The 20,485-nt window shown below is 44.0% G+C and overlaps 1 long non-coding RNA gene across 1 annotated transcript in view; it reads left to right on the top strand.

Moving 5' to 3' along the window:
* Positions 1-3,764: 3,764 nt before the first annotated feature.
* Positions 3,765-20,485, top strand: part of LOC128324220 (uncharacterized) — a 59,815-nt gene continuing 43,094 nt past the window's right edge. The window contains exon 1 of the long non-coding RNA XR_008306732.1: positions 3,765-3,792. This is a non-coding gene — a long non-coding RNA (uncharacterized LOC128324220). The remainder of the gene's footprint in view (positions 3,793-20,485) is intronic.

Here is a 20,485-nt window from a genome sequence, read left to right as displayed (position 1 = left end):
TTGACCTGGTTTACATGTTTTTGAATTTTAATTGTTTTATTATGTCTTTTTGATTTTGATGTAAATCACCCTGAGCCCCTTTAGGAAGAGCAGTATATAGATAGAATAAAATGAATGCATGCATGCATGTGGTTTTAGCCTGGTCTTTTAACTTGTTTAACTTTATTAGTCTTTTATTTTACATTGAAACTATTTTGTGAATGTTGTAAGCCTCCCCAAGCAGTAGTATACTGGAGGGGCAGGGTATACATATTTTAAATAAAATAAAATAAAATAAAATAAAAAGTGATGTTGAAAGTAGGCACAGCAGTATTCTTCCTATCTGTATCATGCATTTGAGGGGCCAGTAGCCCGGTTCACTTTAAAAATGAACCCAGGTACAGCCATTCACACAAAAACATGTACAAGTGTACAGATATCTGTATACTAGTACAGCAATGGGGCTAGTGTTAGTCACACATTATGTTGAACACAGGTACAGCAGTACAGTACTGTTCAGTCCTATTCAGATCTAACAATGTCTGAACACTTATATATGTTTTTGTGTGAATGATTGTACCCGCTTTCATTTTCAAAGTGAATGTCTGTGCAGACCACTCAAATGCATGTTACAGATAGGAAGTGTGCTGCTGTACTTGTGTTCAACACAATGTGTGAATAACTTTACCTTTGTACAGATCTGTAGCTGTGTACACTGTACACTCATTGTACGAGTGTTGAACATAATGTGTGAATAGGGCTTTCTTGTCTATACCATGCATTTGAGGGGTATGTCTTCAGGTCCACTTTTAAAATGAACACAGGTACAGTCATTCACACAAAAGCACATTCCTGCGTGTAGATATCTGTACACTTGTACAACATAATGTCTGAACGGGCCTTAAGTGTTCTGAATATATTCTTAAATTTCCTGGTTGAGTGAGATTCTAAATTATTTCTGAGAAGGCTCTTTTTGAAGACAAAATGGCCATGCCCAATGGTGAACTAACATCTCATTGTCAAGGAGACAGAACTTTAAAAGCAATTTATTTTATGACTTGAAATATATGTTTATCTACTTTAGCAGAATTTTATAAATATGATACAGAACGGTTTTATAATATACTGCTGCATGGTTAGAGAATGCTGGTTTTATGACCTATCTGGAAACCTCAGTGCTGCTTTAATTAAAACAAAACTGAACAGAGAACTCTTGTACCAACATGTTGCTGTCAGCACCCTGCTAACTATCTGAATTGAACTGGGCCTATTCCTCCCTTAGCTACAGAGATACTAGCGCCAAAAAATGCTGCTTACGGTCCTTTTAAAGGTACAGGCATATTATTTCTAATTTGTTTCTCAAATTAGTAGCACCCAGTAATAACAACACCCACTGTCAAAAGCAAAGATTAACGAACAGCAACCTCCACAAGGAGGAAAGTTTTCATCTGGAGTAGGAGTAATGGTATTTTCCCTCACACTTTAGATTTATGCTTGTTTTCCCAATTTAATGCCACCAGTGAAACGGCACATGATTTATATTTATATGAGGGGAGGAGCTATAGCTCAAGGGTACAGCATATGCTCTGCTAGCAGAAGGATGCCTTGGCAATCAATGAGCCACTGCCAGCCATTGTGGACAATACTGAGCTAGGTGGCCCAATGGTCTGACTCAGTATTAGGCTGCTTCACGTGTTATTATGTACATTGGTGTAACTCTATTCAGAATTTGTTTCATTCGATTTTGACTAAGGCTGCCTCCATTATCCATTTAGGGCCTTTTCGGTTGCTCCCCCACTTCTTTGGAACTCTCTTCCCCTCCAGATTCATTTAGCCTTTTCCTTACTGATCTTCAAATCTCTGTTGAAAACTTTTCTTTTTTGCCAGGCTTTTGCCCTGTAGTTTACCTATCTGTTTTTGTTAGTTACTTTAGTCTTTAATTTAGAATGAAATTTTTAATGTTGCCTTGTTTGCATGTTTTTGTGCACCGCCCAGAGTCTTCGGAGTGGGCGGTATATTAAATGTTTCTAATCAATCAATCAATCAGTCAGTCAGTTATGAAGAAAGGTAATTTTGCTTGCTGCTCTGCAATGGAAATCACTAAGCTTATCTCCTGTAGATCATAGAATCATAGAATGTCAGTGTTGGGGATCTTGAAGGCCTTCTAATCCAACTCCCTGCTCAGTGCAGGGAGTTGCACTGCTACAGCAGAGGCCTCTCCAGCCTCTGTTTGAAAACTTTCAGTGTTTCACATTTCTAGCACTTCATCTGTATTTTCCTGACAACTCTGGGCTACAGCATTCCTGCTTGCAGCCCCGATCAGCATCGCCATGTTCATGGCTGACACGTGTGCGCGTGCATTCCATGAGCATGCACATCAGCCATGAGCATGACAATGCTGATCAGGCCTATAAGAACAGCCCTGCTGGATCAGGCCCAAGGCCCATCTAGTCCAGCATCCTGTTTCGCACAGTGGTCCACAGGCCTATAACCAGAAATGCTATAGCCCAGCACACTCACCTTTTTTGCGGGCTCCCACAGGGGGAAAGTGGTGGGGCAATGATGGACAGGTAAGAAGCACCTTCCCTGTCTCTTAAAGTGACCCCTCACACACACCCTCCCAGGGGTGCACGGACCGGTTCTCTGCACATCCCTGCAGCATATCCTGACACAGACCAGTTCTCTGCACATCCCTACAGCATATACAGAGCTTATCTGGGAGAAAGTTCGATTTTTCTTCTGCCTGTTTTATATAGGAACATAAGAACATAGGAAGCTGCCTTATATCAAGTCAGAACATTGGTTCATCAAGCTCAGTATTGTCTACACAGACTGGCACCGGCTTCTCAAGGTTGCAAGCAGGAATCTCCCTCAGCCCTATCTTAGGAACATAGCAACATAGGAAGCTGTCATATACTGAATCAGACCATAGGTCCTAGCTCAGTATTGTCTACACAGACTGGCAGTGGCTTCTCCAAGGTTGCAGGTAGGAATCTCTCTCAGCCCTATCTGGAGATGCCAGGGAGGGAACTTGGAACCGTCTGCTCTTCCCAGAGCAGCTCCATCCCCAAAGGGGAATAGCTTGCAGTGCTCACACATCAAGTCTCCCATTCATATGCAACCAGGGCAGATCCTGCTTTGCTAATGGGACAAGTTATGCTTGCTACCACAAGACCAACTCTCCTCTTGGAGATGCCAGGGAGGGAACTTGGAACCTTCTGCACACAAGCATGCAGGTGCTCTTAGAGTGGCTCCATCCCCTGAGAGGAATATCTTACACTGCTCACACATGTAGTCTCCCATTCATATGCAATCTAGGGTGGACCCTGTTTAGCAATTCCTTGCTACCACAAGACTAGCTCTCCTCCATCTAACAAGACCAGCTCTCCTCCTATTTTCTTCTGCCTACCTCCTCTGAGAGGACAAAGATACTAAGTGGCATAGGCGGAACTGGGGGAGGGGCAGGCAGGGCACGTGCCCTAGGCGCCACTGAGGTGGGGGCACCACACCAGTTCCTGCCACCCCCACCCCATTGCCCACCTGCCCAGCCCCAGGGCCCCTCAGCCATTTGCTTCCAGCTCCAGCCTAGGATCCGTGAGGCCTAGGATCGGAGCAGCCTGCAAACTGCAGAGCTCTTCTCTCTCCACCTCTCAGCTGATTGGCGGGTGGGCGGGGCTTCCAGAGAGGCCTTGGAGTAGGCCTCCCTGAAGCCTGAACCCGGCAGGCCCCAACAAGCCAGGAAGGAGGCGGGCAGAGCTCCCTGCAGCAGACCCTCCCTGCAGCAGACCAGACCATCCAGCACAGCTTTTGCAGGTAGGCTGTGAATTCCTTTTTGTGGTTATCCCCATATATAGGGATCTGATTGCCATAGGGCTTTGATATGGGTGGTGGGGCAAGACTGAGAAGTCTCTGAATATTTAATTTAAAACAGACTGAAAAATGTGCTGGCTTTAAAAACAAAAACTATCTAAAAAGGCCTATAAGTGGCTTGTTTCAGGGCAGAAAATTACAAAAACTTCTGGAACAAATATTTATTTATTCATTCATTTTTCATTCATTTATAAATGCACTTATGTTCAAGTTGTTTTGCAACCCAGAAGGTCTGAGTGAGAACTGTGAAGCATGTGTTGTGCTTTTATTTTATTTTATTTTTCTTGTGTGTGAACTGCTCCCCAATAACTTGCAGGGACTTCAGGGTAAATCTGGCCAACATGTGAATGCAGCACCTCCATTCCAGAGGAGATGTGTGTGAAAAACCTCCTGGAATCAAAATTGACTGAATTTGTTCAGAATTCTGAGAAAACAAACATAGGCTCACCCTGCATGGTTGAAAGTCTCATTTGCTAATCTGCAGTGAGGGGGCTATTTTAATAATTAGCATTGCTAGTGTGTTCTAGGCATTAAAAGTAGCACAAATATATAGTACTCAATGTATATCACTATATACTGTGAAGTGTGCATGTGTGTATTCAGTGAAATGTATTTCCAGGCAGCATACTTATTTTGAAATATCAGACTTAAATCCTTGGGGGCCTGGGATGTGTGGAGGCCCTGGACTTTGAGGGCCTGGGGGCCCATTTTAAAATCTCATCTTGGCCCATTCCAACCTTGCTATGCCCCTGGTGGTCACTACACATGGGTTTCTGCACAACACCTGCACAGAAGAAACTTCCATGTAGAAAATGTGTCTCTTGTATATTGACCGTGAATTTTCCATCCATGACTGGGATATTTGAGAGTTAGAGTCAATAATAAAAGAACAGCACACTGCTTGTGACAGGAAGGGGCAAATTACAATGATTTCTTAGTCTGGCAGGGGCTGGTTTTGGCCCTGGCAGAACTTGGCTGTCTCCTCCTGTTGCAAATGCCTCTATCTAGTGTGGCAAACTAATGTATCCTCCTACCTCTTGATGTCAAAGTAAGCACTGGTGTGGTGAATGCACATATACCCCATCATGAGCCAACAGTCATCATAAGATGTGTCTTATGGGCTGGCAGGAATCATTCCCTGGTTTATAGACCCCACCACCACCACCACCACCACCACCACCACCACCTTCTTCTTCCCCTATTTTGCTAGTGGCTATTTGGGCAGGTGATCCTCTAGGACAATGCCATGTTTTTAAAAAAGAATGAGATGAGACAGAGAAAATGACGCTTGGAATCCTCGCATAACTCCTGACTGTTGTTCTAAGTCTTTTACAGAGGTGGCTCATGTTTTCAGGTTTTGATCAACAACCATGTCTAGATGGTACAGTGTTCCTTTTAACAAGGATTTCCAGATATTGTTGACTACAAGTCCCATCATTCCTGTTTGGGCAGGGGCGCAATTTCAGTGCTTGCCCTAGGCGCTATTTCCCCTAGTTACTCCTCTGCTAAGTGGGCATTTTTAACTGTGTTAAAGAAGTCATGGAGGGGGGCTGTCAACAATTATAGGTGACCTGAGTGTCTGCTATAAACAGTTTTTGTGACTCTTGAATGTCCAACCTGCCTTGACCCAAATTAATGTCAGAATCATGCCAGGGCTATTGGCAGCCATACCAATATCGACAGGGAGTGTATGTTTTCCAGCCCAGGCTGTCTGAGATCAGTTGCTGAAAGTGGAAGAAAACAAGCTATATTGTTTTATCTGCCCATATCTGATAGTTACACCGGGGCTGCAGGAAGTTGGTTTTTCTTCAGCTCCCACTTATGAAGAAATATGCACTGAAAGCAGGTGCCTTGGGTGGCTGCCGACACACACAGTGCTCAAAGGCATTCCCCATTTGGCACTCATTTGACAGCCACTTGGCGCAGCTTGGTGACTCTCTTAATTTGGAGGAAGAGATTGCAGGACGTTGTTTTTATAAGCAACTCCATTTGTTTGAAAGCATGTTGAGTGTCTGTTAAAGTCACTCAGCTCGGTGCTAAATATGCTCAAATGTTGCAAGGCTGCTCGGAGTTCCAACAAGCTGTAAACTGAAGTGTAGCAGGCAGAAGCTGTGGCTCTGTTGACCAGCCAGGAGTTGAAGTCTAGGATCCCAATATTGATTACAGCACTTGTTGCCAACCCAGGGACTTGAGGTGGCCTATCAATTTCACGGGTATGTGTTGCACCCTCCAGGACTTTGCTGTGCCTCAAGGTGGCTCAGAAGCCTGTGCATGCACAGTTCTTGTGAAATTCCTGATTCTAGTCTGAAAGTCTGTGTCAATTTGGCCTGCAAATGTGGTTTATTAACAGTTGCTGCTGAATTGGGCTTGAAGCAGGAGTGTAGCTATAATCGAGTGGATGGGTTCAAAGTGTTGGGAATTTTCTCTGGTAAGAGATACCCTTCTATTACAGCAGAGTGCACAGAGGCAAAACACAGCGGAGTCTGCCCAGGCATGCATGTTTGCTGAGAGTAAAAAAAAACTTGGAGCCAGTTCATAGTTTCAAATCAATATAAGGAGTCTTTATTGGAGAATTCCATTCTAGATAGGGAAGTGGAGAGATAGGATCTCTAATCTAGCTAGCTAGCTGGGTGTAGAGAAATGCTGTCTGCATCTCTGTACACATGGTGCAGAGAGAGAGGCGAGCTTGTGTGTTAGGGAGGAGAAGAAGAAGGAAGAAAGGGAGGGAGGCAGGCAGGCAGGAAGTCCCTGAGAGTAGCAATCTACATATCAAAGGGATAGGGTCAGAGCAATAGAGAGGAGGAATGACCAATGTCTTGACCCCTCTAGCCCTCTGACTCACTAGTCTGTCCCCCTCTGTCATTGAGGCATGAGGCAGCACACAGAACACAGGCTGCCTCTGCCCAGTAGAGGAGTAACAGCTCTCCTGGAAGCCACTGGTAGGACTGAATCCATATTCAGGAATCATTATGCTACACAGATATCTGGGGGGTAGAGGGGTGAAGAGCTTTCTAAAACAACCCTCAAATTGCTTTACTGTAAATCCCCTGGCCTGTTGGGAATATACACAAGTGTGGTATTCAGATTGTATCAACATTCATTTGGGATGGCTTCCCATTCTCTTATTTTAGACTCACAGAAGGAGAGTCTCTCTTTCTCTGCATACAAATTCTAACAGCACACACATCAAATCTGACACTGGAATGTGCCTGGAGTTCCTCTATGCCATTAGTTTATTAAAGCATTTTTTAAAATAAAATAAAATAAAATAAAATAAAGCCTCCCTCTCTTTTTCTCCCTGCTCACAAAAACTTCATTGTTCAGCTATTGGTGTTCCTCTGGAAGATGGAAGAAGCACTCAAACCACAGAACATTAACCCAAAGATGCACTGGGTTGAATAATAAAGCTTATTATCAGAGTATTATCATAAAGGCGGGGTTTTACAGTGCTGCTGGAGCAATAAAAAGCCGTGGCAAACCTAACCCAATCAAAGCTGGATCAGAGTTAAACGGGGAAGAAAACAGTTCCAAAGTAGAAACATGTAAGCATAAGTGCTAGTTGCTGTGTTACATCATATGCTAGCATGATTAGGAAACACAGTCCCGAATGGAGCTATGCAGTTTCAAGCAGGATCAGTTGTCAATGGCTCCCATTTCATTGATGAAAACAGGGACACGCCTGTGAATATGCAGTGGGAGGCATAGTGTACGGTGTGGAAGGGGTGTGGCCAAGCATCATAGAAACATAGGAAGCTGCTTTATTCCGAGTCAGACCATTTGTCCATCTAGCTTAGTATTGGCTACATCAGTGGTTCCCAACCTGGGTTCCTCCAGATGTTGCTGAACTACAGTTCCCATCACCCTTAGCCTCAATAAATTGTAGCTAGAAAGGATGGGAGTTGCAGTTCAGCAACATCTGGAGGAACCCAGGTTGGGAAATACACTAACGGGTTGTGGCTCCCCATGGTTGGAAAGGCTGGAGACTTTCCCAGCCCTACCTGGAGATGCCAGGGGAGTGAACCTGGGACCTTGTGCAAGGGAAACAGATTCTATTTATTTATTTATTTATTTATTTTATTGTTAAATGTATATACCGCCTTTCATTAAAGCAATCCCAAGGCGGTTTCCAGCAAAAAATTTTTAACACAAGATGGTAAAAAAGACACAATTAAAATATTAGGTGGGGAAAAAATATTAAACAAATCTGATTAAAAAATTAAAACAAAAAGCATAAAAGCAATAAAGATTATAAAGAGCAGCAGCAGAGAATCAAATAAATGCCTGGGCAAAAAGCCAAGATTTTACATTTTTTCTAAAAGCTGTGATGGAAACTGAGGAGTGAATAGCCACTGGGAGAGCATTCCAGAGTCTGGGGGCAGCAACAGAGAAGGCCCTGTCCCGCGTGCACAACAACCGAGCCTCCCTCATTGTCGGCACCCGGAGCAGAGCCCCCTCAGATGACCTTGTCAAGCGGGCAGCAACCCTTGGGAGCAGGCGGTCCCTTAGGTATCCCGGGCCCAAACCATTTAGGGCTTTAAAGGTCAAAACCAGCACCTTGAATTGGACCCGGAAACAAACTGGTAGCCAGTGCAGCTCTTTCAAAATGGGTGTGATGTGCACCCACCGGGCGGCTCCAGATAAAACCCTAGCTGCTGCATTTTGCACTAGCTGCAGTTTCCAGATGTTCTTTAAGGGCAGCCCCACGTAGAGCGCGTTACAGTAATCCAGCCTTGATGTGACTAAGGCATGGGTAACTGTGGCCAGATCTGCCTTCTCGAGAAAGGGACGCAGCTGGTGCACTAGCTGAATCCGTGCAAAGGTACCCCTGGCCACCGCCTCCACCTGAGCTTCCAAAGCAGAGCTGGGTCCAGTAATACCCCCAAGCTGCGTACTTGTTCCTTCAAGGGGAGTGCAACCCCATCCAGAACCAGTAAAATCTCCTTATCCTGATTGGCTCTCCTACTGACCAACATTACCTCCGTCTTGTCTGGATTCAATTTCAGTTTATTAGCCCACATCCAACCCATCATGGCCTCCAGACCCCGATTCAGGACATCCACCGCCTCCCTAGGATCAGGTGACAAGGAGAGATAGAGCTGAGTGTCATCCGCATATTGCTGACAACTCAGTCCAAATCCCTGGATGACCCCTCCCAGCGGCTTCATGTAGATGTTAAACAGCATGGGGGATAAGACCGAACCCTGCAGGACCCCACAGGCCAATGGCCACGGAGCCAAGCAGTAGTCCCCCAGCACCACCTTCGGGACCCTCCCTCCAAGAAAGGACCGGAACCACTGCAACACAGTACCTCCGATTCCCATACTCGAGAGGCGGCCCAGAAGGATACCATGGTCGATGGTATTGAACGCCGCCGAGAGGTCCAGCAGAACCAACAGGGATGCACTCCCCCTGTCTAGTTCCCGGTGTAGGTGATCCACTAGAGCGACCAAGGCAGTCTCAGTCCCATACCCGGGGCGGAAGCCAGATTGAAAAGGGTCCAGATAATCCGTATCATCCAAGACCCTCTGCAGCTGGGACGCCACCACACACTCTATCACCTTGCCCCAAAAGGGCAGGTTAGAGACCGGTCTATAGTTGTTCAGGTTGGAGGAATCAAGGAATCAGATGCTCTACCATAAAGCTATGTCCGCATCTCCTAAGGGGAATATCTTACAGCAGTCAGTGCTCACGTGTAGTCATCCATCCAAATACAAATCAAGGCAAACCCTGCTTAGCAAAGGGAGACAATGAGCAGTTTTGACTAGAGATGTGAATGGAACCATTCACTATGGAGTGAATGGTTCCATGCACTCCCAGGAGGGCGGAGAAGGTGATTCTTTAAGGGGCAGTGGGGGTGCTGCCTACCTGCAAGCACTTGTCCCGCCACTTTCCCTTGCTCTCACAAAAAGTGGGCATGTAGGGCTGCAGCATGTCTCCCTGAGGCCCTAGTTAGCATCACCACACAAATGGCTGATGCGGGGCTGCAGAGGGAGCCCAGTGGGGAGAAAGCAGTGGGGCAGGGGCTGGCAGGTAGGAAGTGTACTTTTTTACCTGCATTTATTTATTTATTTACTTACTTACTTATCAATCAATCATATTTTTACACCGCCCAAAACTTACATCTCTGGGCGGTTTACAACAAGATTAAAAGTAAAACATTAATTAAAAAAAAAAAAAAAGCAAGACATTTAAAACACAATTTAAAAATTTAAAACAATATTCTGAAAACAACATTCAAACAATCAAAACAATATCAATTAAAAGTCCGGGTGAAGAAATGCATCTTTAGAGACTTTTAAAAAGATGTCAGAGATGGGGAGGCTCTTATTTCACTAGGGAGCGCATTCCAAAGCCTCGGGGCAGCAACGGAGAAGGCCCGTCCCTGAGTAGCCACCAGACGAGCTGGTGGCAAATGCAGACGGACCTCTCCTGATGATCTCAGTGGGCAGTGGGGTTCATAATGAAGGAGAATCATGACATATGAATGACTGTACCTGGTTGCAGATCTGTACCAGTGTACACTGAACATTCATTGTATGAGTGTTGAACATAACGTGTGAATGAGCCTTCTTTATCAAGATGTTTTGGGTCCATTTAGAAATGCATGTTAATTCAGGACAGTAGAAGTGTGCAGCAGCTTATGAATTTGGCACAGTGCTGAAGGTTGTCGCTTCATTGCATCCTACAGAGAACTCCTGTTCTGTTCTTTGAAGAATACCTTCAGGGCATGGAGATGCTGCTCAGGTGTGGATTAACCCTCTCCAGTTCAGCCACCACCTGCTTACATGCAGGTCCTGCTGTAGCTGAGCAGTTCTACAGCTCTGGTGCACAGCAAGTGGGAGAGGATTATATCTTTACATACAGCTCAACCACCATACTGGGAGAAGCCACACCTGCACAGCGTCTCCCTGCCCTGGAGGTGTTAATCAAAACAGGAGCTTCTCTACTTTGGAAGGAAACAACTCTCCCTGGAAAAAAAAAAGCCAGTGAAAGTATGCATTTGATAAACAGCAGCTAATGGTTTTTCTTCTTTCAGTGACAGCCAAAATGCATTTAGGGAATAGACAAGAAAATTCTCCTCAGAATTGCTAGCAACCCCATCCCTCAGAGAAAGAAAGAAAAAAAGAGAACCCTGAATGTGCCCCCCCCCTCGGTATCCTGAGTTCTGAGCGGGTGGGTGGGTGGATTTAGGGATTTTAGATAACCATTGATTAATAATTTGGCAATTTTGCTTAACTTTTGAAATACTTCACTTAAGCTTACCAATGGGAATGTGTTTAATGCATTCTGAAAATAATTTTCAAAAATGAACTAATAAAATTAGTTTTATTGCCTTCAGTGTGAAAAAAAGGACATCAAAGTTCAGTGTTGAAAGTGCTGGTAAATTCACCCAGTTCAAAAAAAGAGCTATCTTTATACTATTTCCAAAAAAGTTGGAAATATTATTATCCATATGGGTGGGTAACTGGAGCACCTGTGGGTGAGTAGAAGCTACTGGCAGATTTGGGGTGACCCGCAGCAGATAAATGACTTGACTAGCAAGCTAGAGGCTGCTGGTTCAAATCCCTGCTGGTATATCCCCCAGACTATGGGAAACACCTATATCGGGCAGCCGCAATATAGGAAGATGCTGAAAGGCATCATCTCATACTGCGCGAGAGATGGCAATGGTAAATCCTTCCTGTATTCTAGCAAAGACAATCACAGGGCTCTGTGGTCGCAAGGAGTCAGAACTGACCAGGCAGCACACTTTACCTTTACAGAGAAGTTAGTGCTCAAAAAACATGAAGAAGAAAAAACTAGAGAGTTAATAAATCCCCAAACTGACTCCATATAAGTCAATGGGATGGAATCTTGTGCAGTTAACAGACAAGTAGGTGGGCAGAACTAATGGAACTCAGTGGTGAAGAGGGAGAGGAGGATTTGAAGAAGAAGAGTGGAAAATTCCTCAGCTTGAAGATTAGTCCCTCAAGGCAGTCAAAACCCCATCTGCTTTTGAAGAGAAAAGGTATCTAAAACTCCTTAGTTTTATCACCAGCCATTTCACAATTTTGTGCTTCTGAGGGGGAAGGCGTCTCACACACTTAACCTCTTGGTGTGGGGGGTTATCCCTTCCAAAATGATAGAAACAACTACACATGTGTGAGCTCTCCTGAGCAACGGAGGGGGAAGTTGCACACTGAATCTGTTAGACTGCTGATCGTTGTATGTGTGTATGTACACAAATAGTCACATAATAAACTAACAGCATTCAGCCTTAGATATAACCTATTCAGCCTTAGATATAACCTAGCCCTATACAGCAACAATTTGTTGCTGGCCCATACTTGTCTCTGCTTAATGAGCTTTCACGGGAAATGTAAAATGGATCCTCAAAGATGACTAACTGTGAGTTGTTGCTGCCATTTCAGAGTATTTCTGAATGGTTGCTTTCCATGCTTCTAATAAGCACTGTAGCATACAGCCAGACTTACTGGAAGTGAAGTCAGGCACCATCCTCCTGCCCCCACTCCCACCCAGAGACATACCTGCACTGACAGCTGACTTTGCCATGCAGTCTATATTGGTGCCATAGTAAAACTGCCAAGCAATATGGGTGTAGGGTAGGTCCTCTGGAAAATCAGGCTGTGGAGAGTGAAGTGCAAACTACAGATTACACGTAGACACGTTTTGTTGGTAAGAATAGTAGCTTTGATTAATTGCTCATAATTGGAAAACTGCTGAAAATCTTAATATCAGTAACTGGTATAAAATAATATGGGGATATATGCTTGAAGAATTCATTTTAGTTTGATGTAATAATATGCGACAAAAGCTAAATAGATATGACTTCAAGCAAGTATGGAAACCAGTTATAGATACAGTGGAGACAAATAGGGTTTATTATAACCCAAGATGATAGATTGAATATATTAGTATGACCGATATGCTAGTCTAATAGAATCTATGCCTACTGTACATCTTTTTTTCTCTTTTGCATTTTGCAAATGTTTCTTTATTCTGTTGTACTATCTTGTTGTAACATTAATGTACATTTGTAATATTTAATAAACTATCTTTAAAAAAAAGAATAGTAGCTTTGAAAAGAGAAATCTGGAACAGAGGAGCAGTGAGAGGAAGGGAAGCTTAATGTTTGTTTGTTTGTTTGTTTTAATACATTTCTATACCACCCCAAACATAAGTTCTCTGCTTTGCTTAAAGTTTCCCCTGCTTTGCTGTCTTCCATCCCAATCACCCCGCCCCCGTGGAATCCAGATGCATGATTATTAGGAGAGACACATCCCCATTTCATAGCCTCATGCACAGTCGATGAAAGGGGGCGTTTCAGTGGTTGACATCCAGACTAACAAAGTGCTGGTTCAAATGTGTAGTGCTAGCACAAGGCTGATGCCCTGGCGAGTTGTACTAAATCTGGAGCTTGCATTCCAGACAATGGTATAGAGATGTTAGCGGGGCCCTGGGGCAAGATTTGGAGGAGCCCCTGGTGGTGCTGCCACCTTCTGCTTGCGCCGCTCGCTCACTGACTGACTGCCCATCTGGCCTCCCTTTCCCAGCTGCAACTCTCCATGGTGGCCCAATGATGTCATTAGACTGTGTTGCGGCTGGCAAAGGCAGGCAGGCCAGTGCTGGGAGGCAGGTGACAGACTGGATGGCTGACTGTGAAGACAGGTAGGTCCCAAGCCCATTGGCAGCAACTGCAGCAGGAGGGTGTGGCAGGTGGTGGTGGGAAAGGACAGTGGGCAACCCCCTGGGCATCAGCAACCCGTGTGCAGCCACACCCCGTGCACCCCCAAAGTTGTGTCTGTGCTAGTGCAACTTCTGGCAAGAGTGCAGTTCTGAGAATCCCCATGAATCTACACACCATGAATTCATACAGCAAGGGGATCTTGCCCAACTTGGTTCATTGCACATCTGCTTCATTCCTCTGGATGCCAGCAAGTTATTTGAGGAGTGGTAATGGCTGAAACATGCCCTGAGCAGTGCTGCTCTTCCTTGCAGTTGCCATTTGGTAGCTACCACTCCCCCACCCCTTGAACTGGAATTATACAATGTGATGACATCAGTGTCATTCCAAGGGGCATTCCAGGACTTCTAATCAGCAGTCACCGACTTGGAGTTGCAGGGAGGAATTCTGCCCCTGGTGCTGTGAAACAGATAGTGGCAGCAAGAAGATGAAGAAAGAGAAGCCAGGGAGAGCAATTTTACTTTGGGCCACTTTTACACCTCCCCCTGCCAAGATTTTTATTTTGAGCCAAAACAATTGAGCCAAGAGTTCTCAGGTCAGAGTTTTCAGCTCAGATTCCATGTTCTCTCTCATAACTGCCCATCTAAAACTGTGTCCATGTGTTCTCCATGATATAGGCCACCTTCAGTCACAGAGGCACGATGTCTCTAGATACCAGTTGCAGGTGAGCAACAGCAAGAAGGGCAGGCCCTCTCTTCTTGCTTGTAGGCTTCTTGGAGGCATCTGGTGAGCCACTGTGTGGAACAGGATGTTGGACCTGATAGGCATTGGGCCTGATCCGGCAGGGCTGTTCTTATGTTCTTATGATTCTGTACAAGATTCTGTAACAGAGGTGGCCCCAAGGTATTACATCACCTGAGGTGAGGCACCAAATCCTGTCATTCTCCATTCCCTCTCCCCATTCCTCCTTTTGAATAGGGATGGGTCCGGACCGGTCTGGAGGCCATTCTAAAGGCCTCCAGACTGTCCGGACCTGGCCGGTTCGGTCTCCTCTCCTCTCCTTGGACTTCTTGCTTGAGTCAGATCCATAGCAGACAGCTACTCCAGTGGCAAAGCGGGGGGGGCATTGTCACCCTGCTGGTACCCCAATAATCCACCATCTGAGATGACTGCCTCAGCTTGCCTCATGAAAGGGCCACTCTTGCTCAGAAACCTTACATGATGCTCAGCTTCCTGGGACTCCCAGTCCCATCTGTTGAATTAATCCCATTCATGCACTGGCTTCTCCAACACTCTGCACATATCCTTTCTCCTGTCCGAATTCTACAAGTGCCTCCACCTTTTCCATTGTTCACTGGCTTATTGAAACTTCTCTGCCAGTCATGACACTGACACATTTTGCACTAGAGACTGCAGATTCCATATGGGGAAGGTCTATTCATCACTGCATATTCTAGCAGCAACCGTTCCTAAGTTTTGTCTAGAAAAGTGGCCTTTGTGAAAGTGAAAGTTCAGGAGCCCAATTTTGTATTGAATATGGCAACCTTTCTCAGGGACTGATTTGTCATCAACAAGCAGCCCCTTAAGTGAAGCTTTGAGAAATGGTTAGTTAATTGGTTCTTTCCTACCTCTGGGGTTTGTATCTTCAAGTCTCTGCTGAAGCTCCAACTTCTGGAACCATGCAATTAAATGAGAATATCCAATTTCTCCCCCCCACTTTTTTAAAGAAAGCAATTTTCTAAATCCCCACGGTTGCCGAGAAAACTTGAAAATGTGAACCCTACAGGCTCAAAAAATGGCACGTCAGTAAAATAAACCACAAACATTGTTATTTTTAAAGCAAAGTAAAACCTCTCATGATTTTTTTACTCCTGTGTTATGATCTTTGGGTGCCTGATAATACCGAACATCCTGCCTTACACACATAACAAAAAAATCTGCATTGGCATGCCATGTAAGAATATGTATACAGTTATCTGTTACTCACTAGTAATAGGTTTATATCTGAAAAGTTGCAGCCTATCACTCCCTCTTTAAAAGCAAATTGATTTTGTGGTTCGCTAATGCTGAAATCTTAAGCTGCAAACTGCTAGGTTTGCCTGCATAAGAAAATCCTATTCCAGCCTAGGAGAGAAACCTCCTCAAGACAAAGTTCTTCTTATACTCTGGTGCTTTTCACTCACTGGCCTGTCTATTAAATGAAAGACTTATGTATGCTCCCATCCTTGAGGGGCTGTGTGCTTTAGCAAAGGACTGCTTTACAGCCAGGAGCAACTAGTCACAATTTGTTATTAACACCGAAGCTCCTCACCGCTTGCTGCAGATTAGCACCGAGACTGGAATCCCTTCAAGAACTGCCAAGAAAGCAGAATCCTATAATGCTACCAAACCCACCTTTCAAGAAAAGCAGAGAGCACTCAGGAGGATACTGTTTTTCGTTAGCAATTGACTCAGGCACCCCTGAGCATCTGCTTGGACGAGTTTGGACCAACTTCTTCCAAGTTGCACAGAAGTCTTCATTCCTGGCTAAGGAAGCCTGTTGTGTCAGTTGAAAGCCTGTTGTACTCCATAGGAAACTTAGAGATGATCAGAAGTACTGGAGCACAATGTTCAGAGATAATCAGATACTCAAGTAAAAATAGATTTTAGTCCAGGGGTAGGCAACCTTGGCTTTCTAGCCATTGTTGCACTACAACTCCCATCATCCCTGGTCACAATTTATTGTGGCTGGGGATGATGGGAGTTGTAGTTCAACAACAGCTAGAGAGCCAAGGTTTGTCTACCCCTGCTTTAATCTCTGCTCGTGCCATCTTCATGAATCACCATGTCAACGTATTGTAAATTCTAATAAACAAAATTGGGCTGTTTCAGCTCTCATCCAAAGCATCTTACATGGGCAGGGTGGGGGTCATTTCCTTTAAAAAAGCAGGTAAGGAGGACCTTTCCTGCTCCTCTGCTGCCCCACTATTTTTCCAGGTGTGGCTCTTGCTGTTCAAAAAGCTGCATGCAGCAGCCTGTGCACAGCCTTTTGAACAGCGAGCACCACACCTGGAAAAGAGGTGGCGCAGCGGAGGAACAGGTAAGATCCTGCTTATCTGCTTTTTAAAGGCACTGACCCCTGCCCCACCAAAGCGGTTTGAATGCTGGGACCCGAACCGGTTCAGTGCTTTCCTAAGGAGTGCTGAATCGTCAGGCACATCCCTACTTACATGGTCCAGATTAAAGATTCAATTTCCTTTGTATATGAATCACAACTCCTTCATTCCGATTAGCCAAGTGATGCTGTTGACTGGATGTCTTGGCTCACAGCATATGGTCTGAGAAAAGAATCTCTCCTAGGAGTCCTAGACACTTCAATAAAAATCCTCAAGAAGTCATTTATCAGAAGGCTCTGGAGCCTTTTCGTGCTTTGCTATCAACAATAGACCCCCCCCCCTTTCTCCTTGCACAATTGTGCCAACGTAACTCCAGCTATACATCTGCTAACAAAATGGCAAGTGGCAAGTGATGCACTGTCGATCACTGCTATTGCAAGCTATGTGATCAATTCCGATAACACAACACAAGAATATAGCAAATTTATTTGTTCTGGAAATTCAAGCCCAAATTATTTGAAGGTGTATAATCTTCTGAAGATTATTTGTCTGTTTACAGACTGATTTCTTCCAAGGCTGGGGAGAGATGGTGGTTGTTATCAGCAATTATTCACAAATAAAATGGATTTTTGTTCCCAAAGAGCTCAGAGTTTAAATTGCTCAGGGGGGATAAAACTCAGAAAGGAAATAAGGGGACAGGAACATGGCTACAATTGGTGCTGGTCTGTGACCGATAAAAAGGAATTGAATTGAATTGGCTACAATTGTGATCAGTCATGATAATTATGGATCAATTTATTAAAATGTAAGTATCCCAAAGACATTATTTATATATGTTACACCAAATGTCCAAAATGTGGTGATTGTGGACAATCTCAGATGAATTTTGTGAATGTCCAAAAACAGATACATACATTTTCCCACATTTAAGACATATATCAGTGGATGCTAATGATCATAATCAGGTGGATGTCAACATTCACTGATTTATCTTTGAGTTTATGCTATTCACAGTATTTGTCTGGGATTATCAACACTCATTTGTGAATAAGTTTTTAGAGTTTTTATTGTATTTTAAATTGTTTTAATTATCTTAATGTTTTCATTGGTTTTATATTGTGAACTACCCAGGGTCTGTTTTGTATATAAATATACAGTATATAAATGTACTAGATAGATAGATAGATAGATAGATAGATAGATAGATAGATAGATAGATAGATACTGGCTGATATCCGGATTAAAGAAGAAGTTGCCCTTCAATAGGGGTAGAGCTATAATTGGGCGGATGAATAAACAAACCTGAGTTCATCAGCATCTGGGAACCACCTGGCTGCCCGAGAGCCCCCTCCCCTCCCCTCCCCTCCCCTCCTCTCCTCTCCACTATCCAGCTGGCTGGAGCTCCCGCCATCACTGCTGCTGCTGGCCACCTCCATTGCTTGCCCGACTGCAAGGCCCATCCTCTGTCCATCAACCAGGAGCCCACTGGAGGACATGCATGCCCCCTCCTTCCCAGTGGGCTTTTGGATGAGGATGGCCCTGAGAGCTGGGTGGCAGGAGGCAGGCGGCGGTGGCAGCAGCCATGATGGTGGGGTCCAGGTGGATGGGTGGCCAGCCAGAGCGGGGAGGCAAATTGTGTGGGGGAGTGAGTGGGGATGCATACACTCACATGCAAACAGCCATGGGGAGGGATGTCGCCGGTGTTTATTGGGCCCACTCTCCCCTTGCTACCCCTGACTTCAAGGGGCTGCAGGTAGCCCTCATGCAACTCCCACAGTTCCCCCATGTGTGTGCTGCTGCACCAGAACCCTTAGAGTTTGGAGTGCCTCCCACACTCACTTCGGAAGGGTTCTGTAAGATCAGAAACACGTTGCTGAGGGTCAGCAATATACTTCTGATCTGCTGGAGTGCAGGAAGTGCTCTGAACTCTGAGAGCTCTGGAGCAACAGCATGCACTTCGGGGACTAGGAGCATTGCATGAGGATTCCTAGCGCATCCTTAGTCAGAATGTTAGCCACTGACTTTCACCACCAGTCTCTCTCTCTCTCTCTCTCTCTCTCTCTCTCTCTCTCAGAGGTGCACCTACGTAATTTTGGAGCCTGGACCGAAAGGCCATTGGAGGCCCCCACTCCCCTGCAAATTAAGCATCATCATGCTCTACCAGGCGACCACACCACCCAGGACAGACTAAAGAGGATTTGGGGGGGCCTCAGCAGCTGTGGAGGCCCTGGACTTGGGCCCTGAAGTCCAGGGGTAAGAGCTCCTCTGCTCTCCCTCCCTTTCCTGCCTCTCAGAATCTCTCTCTCTGTAAAATATATAAAGCCTGAGCTGAAACTGCTCAGGTTTTTTGTTCCTTCATTATTGCACTGTATTAAAAAAATAGTGATGTATGAACCACTTTGGCTCAGCTTGAAAACTAGTAGTTGGGGTCTCCCCCCACAATGCTGAATGTTCCTGTCAATTGCTTAAAAAACTTCAGGGTTGGGATGTGTGTGTGTGTGTGTGTGTGTGTTTGCATTCTACAGGAAAGCTTTAAATAACCAAAAGTTCCCCTCGTTCCTGCCACTCCTCCTTTTCTAAGCAAAAAATCAAATCAAAAATCTTGACTTTAGAAAGGGGAAGCAATGTAAAGTAAAACAATAATATATAAAATATGGCTGTCACAATTTAGAACAATCTTAGTTGACAACTCATATAAATTTTGCTTGATTTCATTTCATGTTTTACTATCACACATTTTATTTGTCTTCAACATAAAACAATTACAAATATGAACAATGTATTTTAATTTTTATGCTGGTGGGTGAGGCCCGTTGTTGACCAGGCAAAGTCATTTTGTGTAAATTACACTTCTAGGAAAGTTCAAGAAATTAAATATTTGTAATAGAATGTTTTATATATTAATGTGCTTGCAAAAGGGAAGTAAAATAACAGTTTTCAATTTGTAGAATTTTGACTTCAAACATTATTCATTTTAATGTATAATGGCCATATATGGATAAATTTGAATCAGTATATTTGAATCTGAGAAACATCTGCTTTTCTTGGGCATGATGTCATTTTGGAATTATTGATCCGATTATGGAGTGTTAAAAATCTGTTGAGAATTAATCACCATATTGATTGATTAATGATGATTAATTCAGAATTTTTGGTAGAAAAATATACAAACAATTTATTTAAACCTGTCCCCCAAGCATATTCTATTGCAAAAAGTAATGCATTCAGTTAATTTCAGTGGCAGGATTGTGTATGCATAATCTGATAATAGTAGGTTATTGAGAAGTCTGACTTTACTTAAACATACAAACTACTCTTCGAAATATATAATATTTTTAGATCTCATTTTTCCTATAAAAGAGGACAAAGCAGTTAACAGTAAATGCAAAACATACAGGATCAAATCAATGCAGTGTAATGTAACAATTGATAAGAAACAACAACCTATCAATATCAGTACAATTAACTGACTAAATCTGTATAAATCTGCATCTATACAGCAAACCAACATTTTTGAAGAAAAGGCATGCTTTCTTTGATATATGACTACAACTACTATGAATATTTATTTTGACAAAATTTCTCAAAGTGGTTTACCTATAAAAATAAATAAGATGGTTCTCTGTTCCAAAAGGGCTGGCAATCTTAAAAGAAACAAAGGGAGGACACAACCACGGTGTGTGTGTTTGTGTGTGTGTGTGTGTGTGTGTGTGTGTGTGTGTGTGTGTGCTGTTCTGGGGTTGGATAGGGACACTTGCTAAATATAAGAGGATCACCACTTCAAAGGTGCCTCTTTGCTCATTTAGCAGAAGTGATATACATGTGCGTTACTACAGATACCATCATAGAAGATGGT

Source organism: Hemicordylus capensis, chromosome 4 (genome assembly GCF_027244095.1).
Source record: "Hemicordylus capensis ecotype Gifberg chromosome 4, rHemCap1.1.pri, whole genome shotgun sequence".
In the NCBI taxonomy this organism is placed as follows: domain Eukaryota; kingdom Metazoa; phylum Chordata; class Lepidosauria; order Squamata; family Cordylidae; genus Hemicordylus; species Hemicordylus capensis.
Note: the sequence above shows the minus strand (reverse complement) of the source record. Positions and strands in the feature narration are given on the sequence as shown.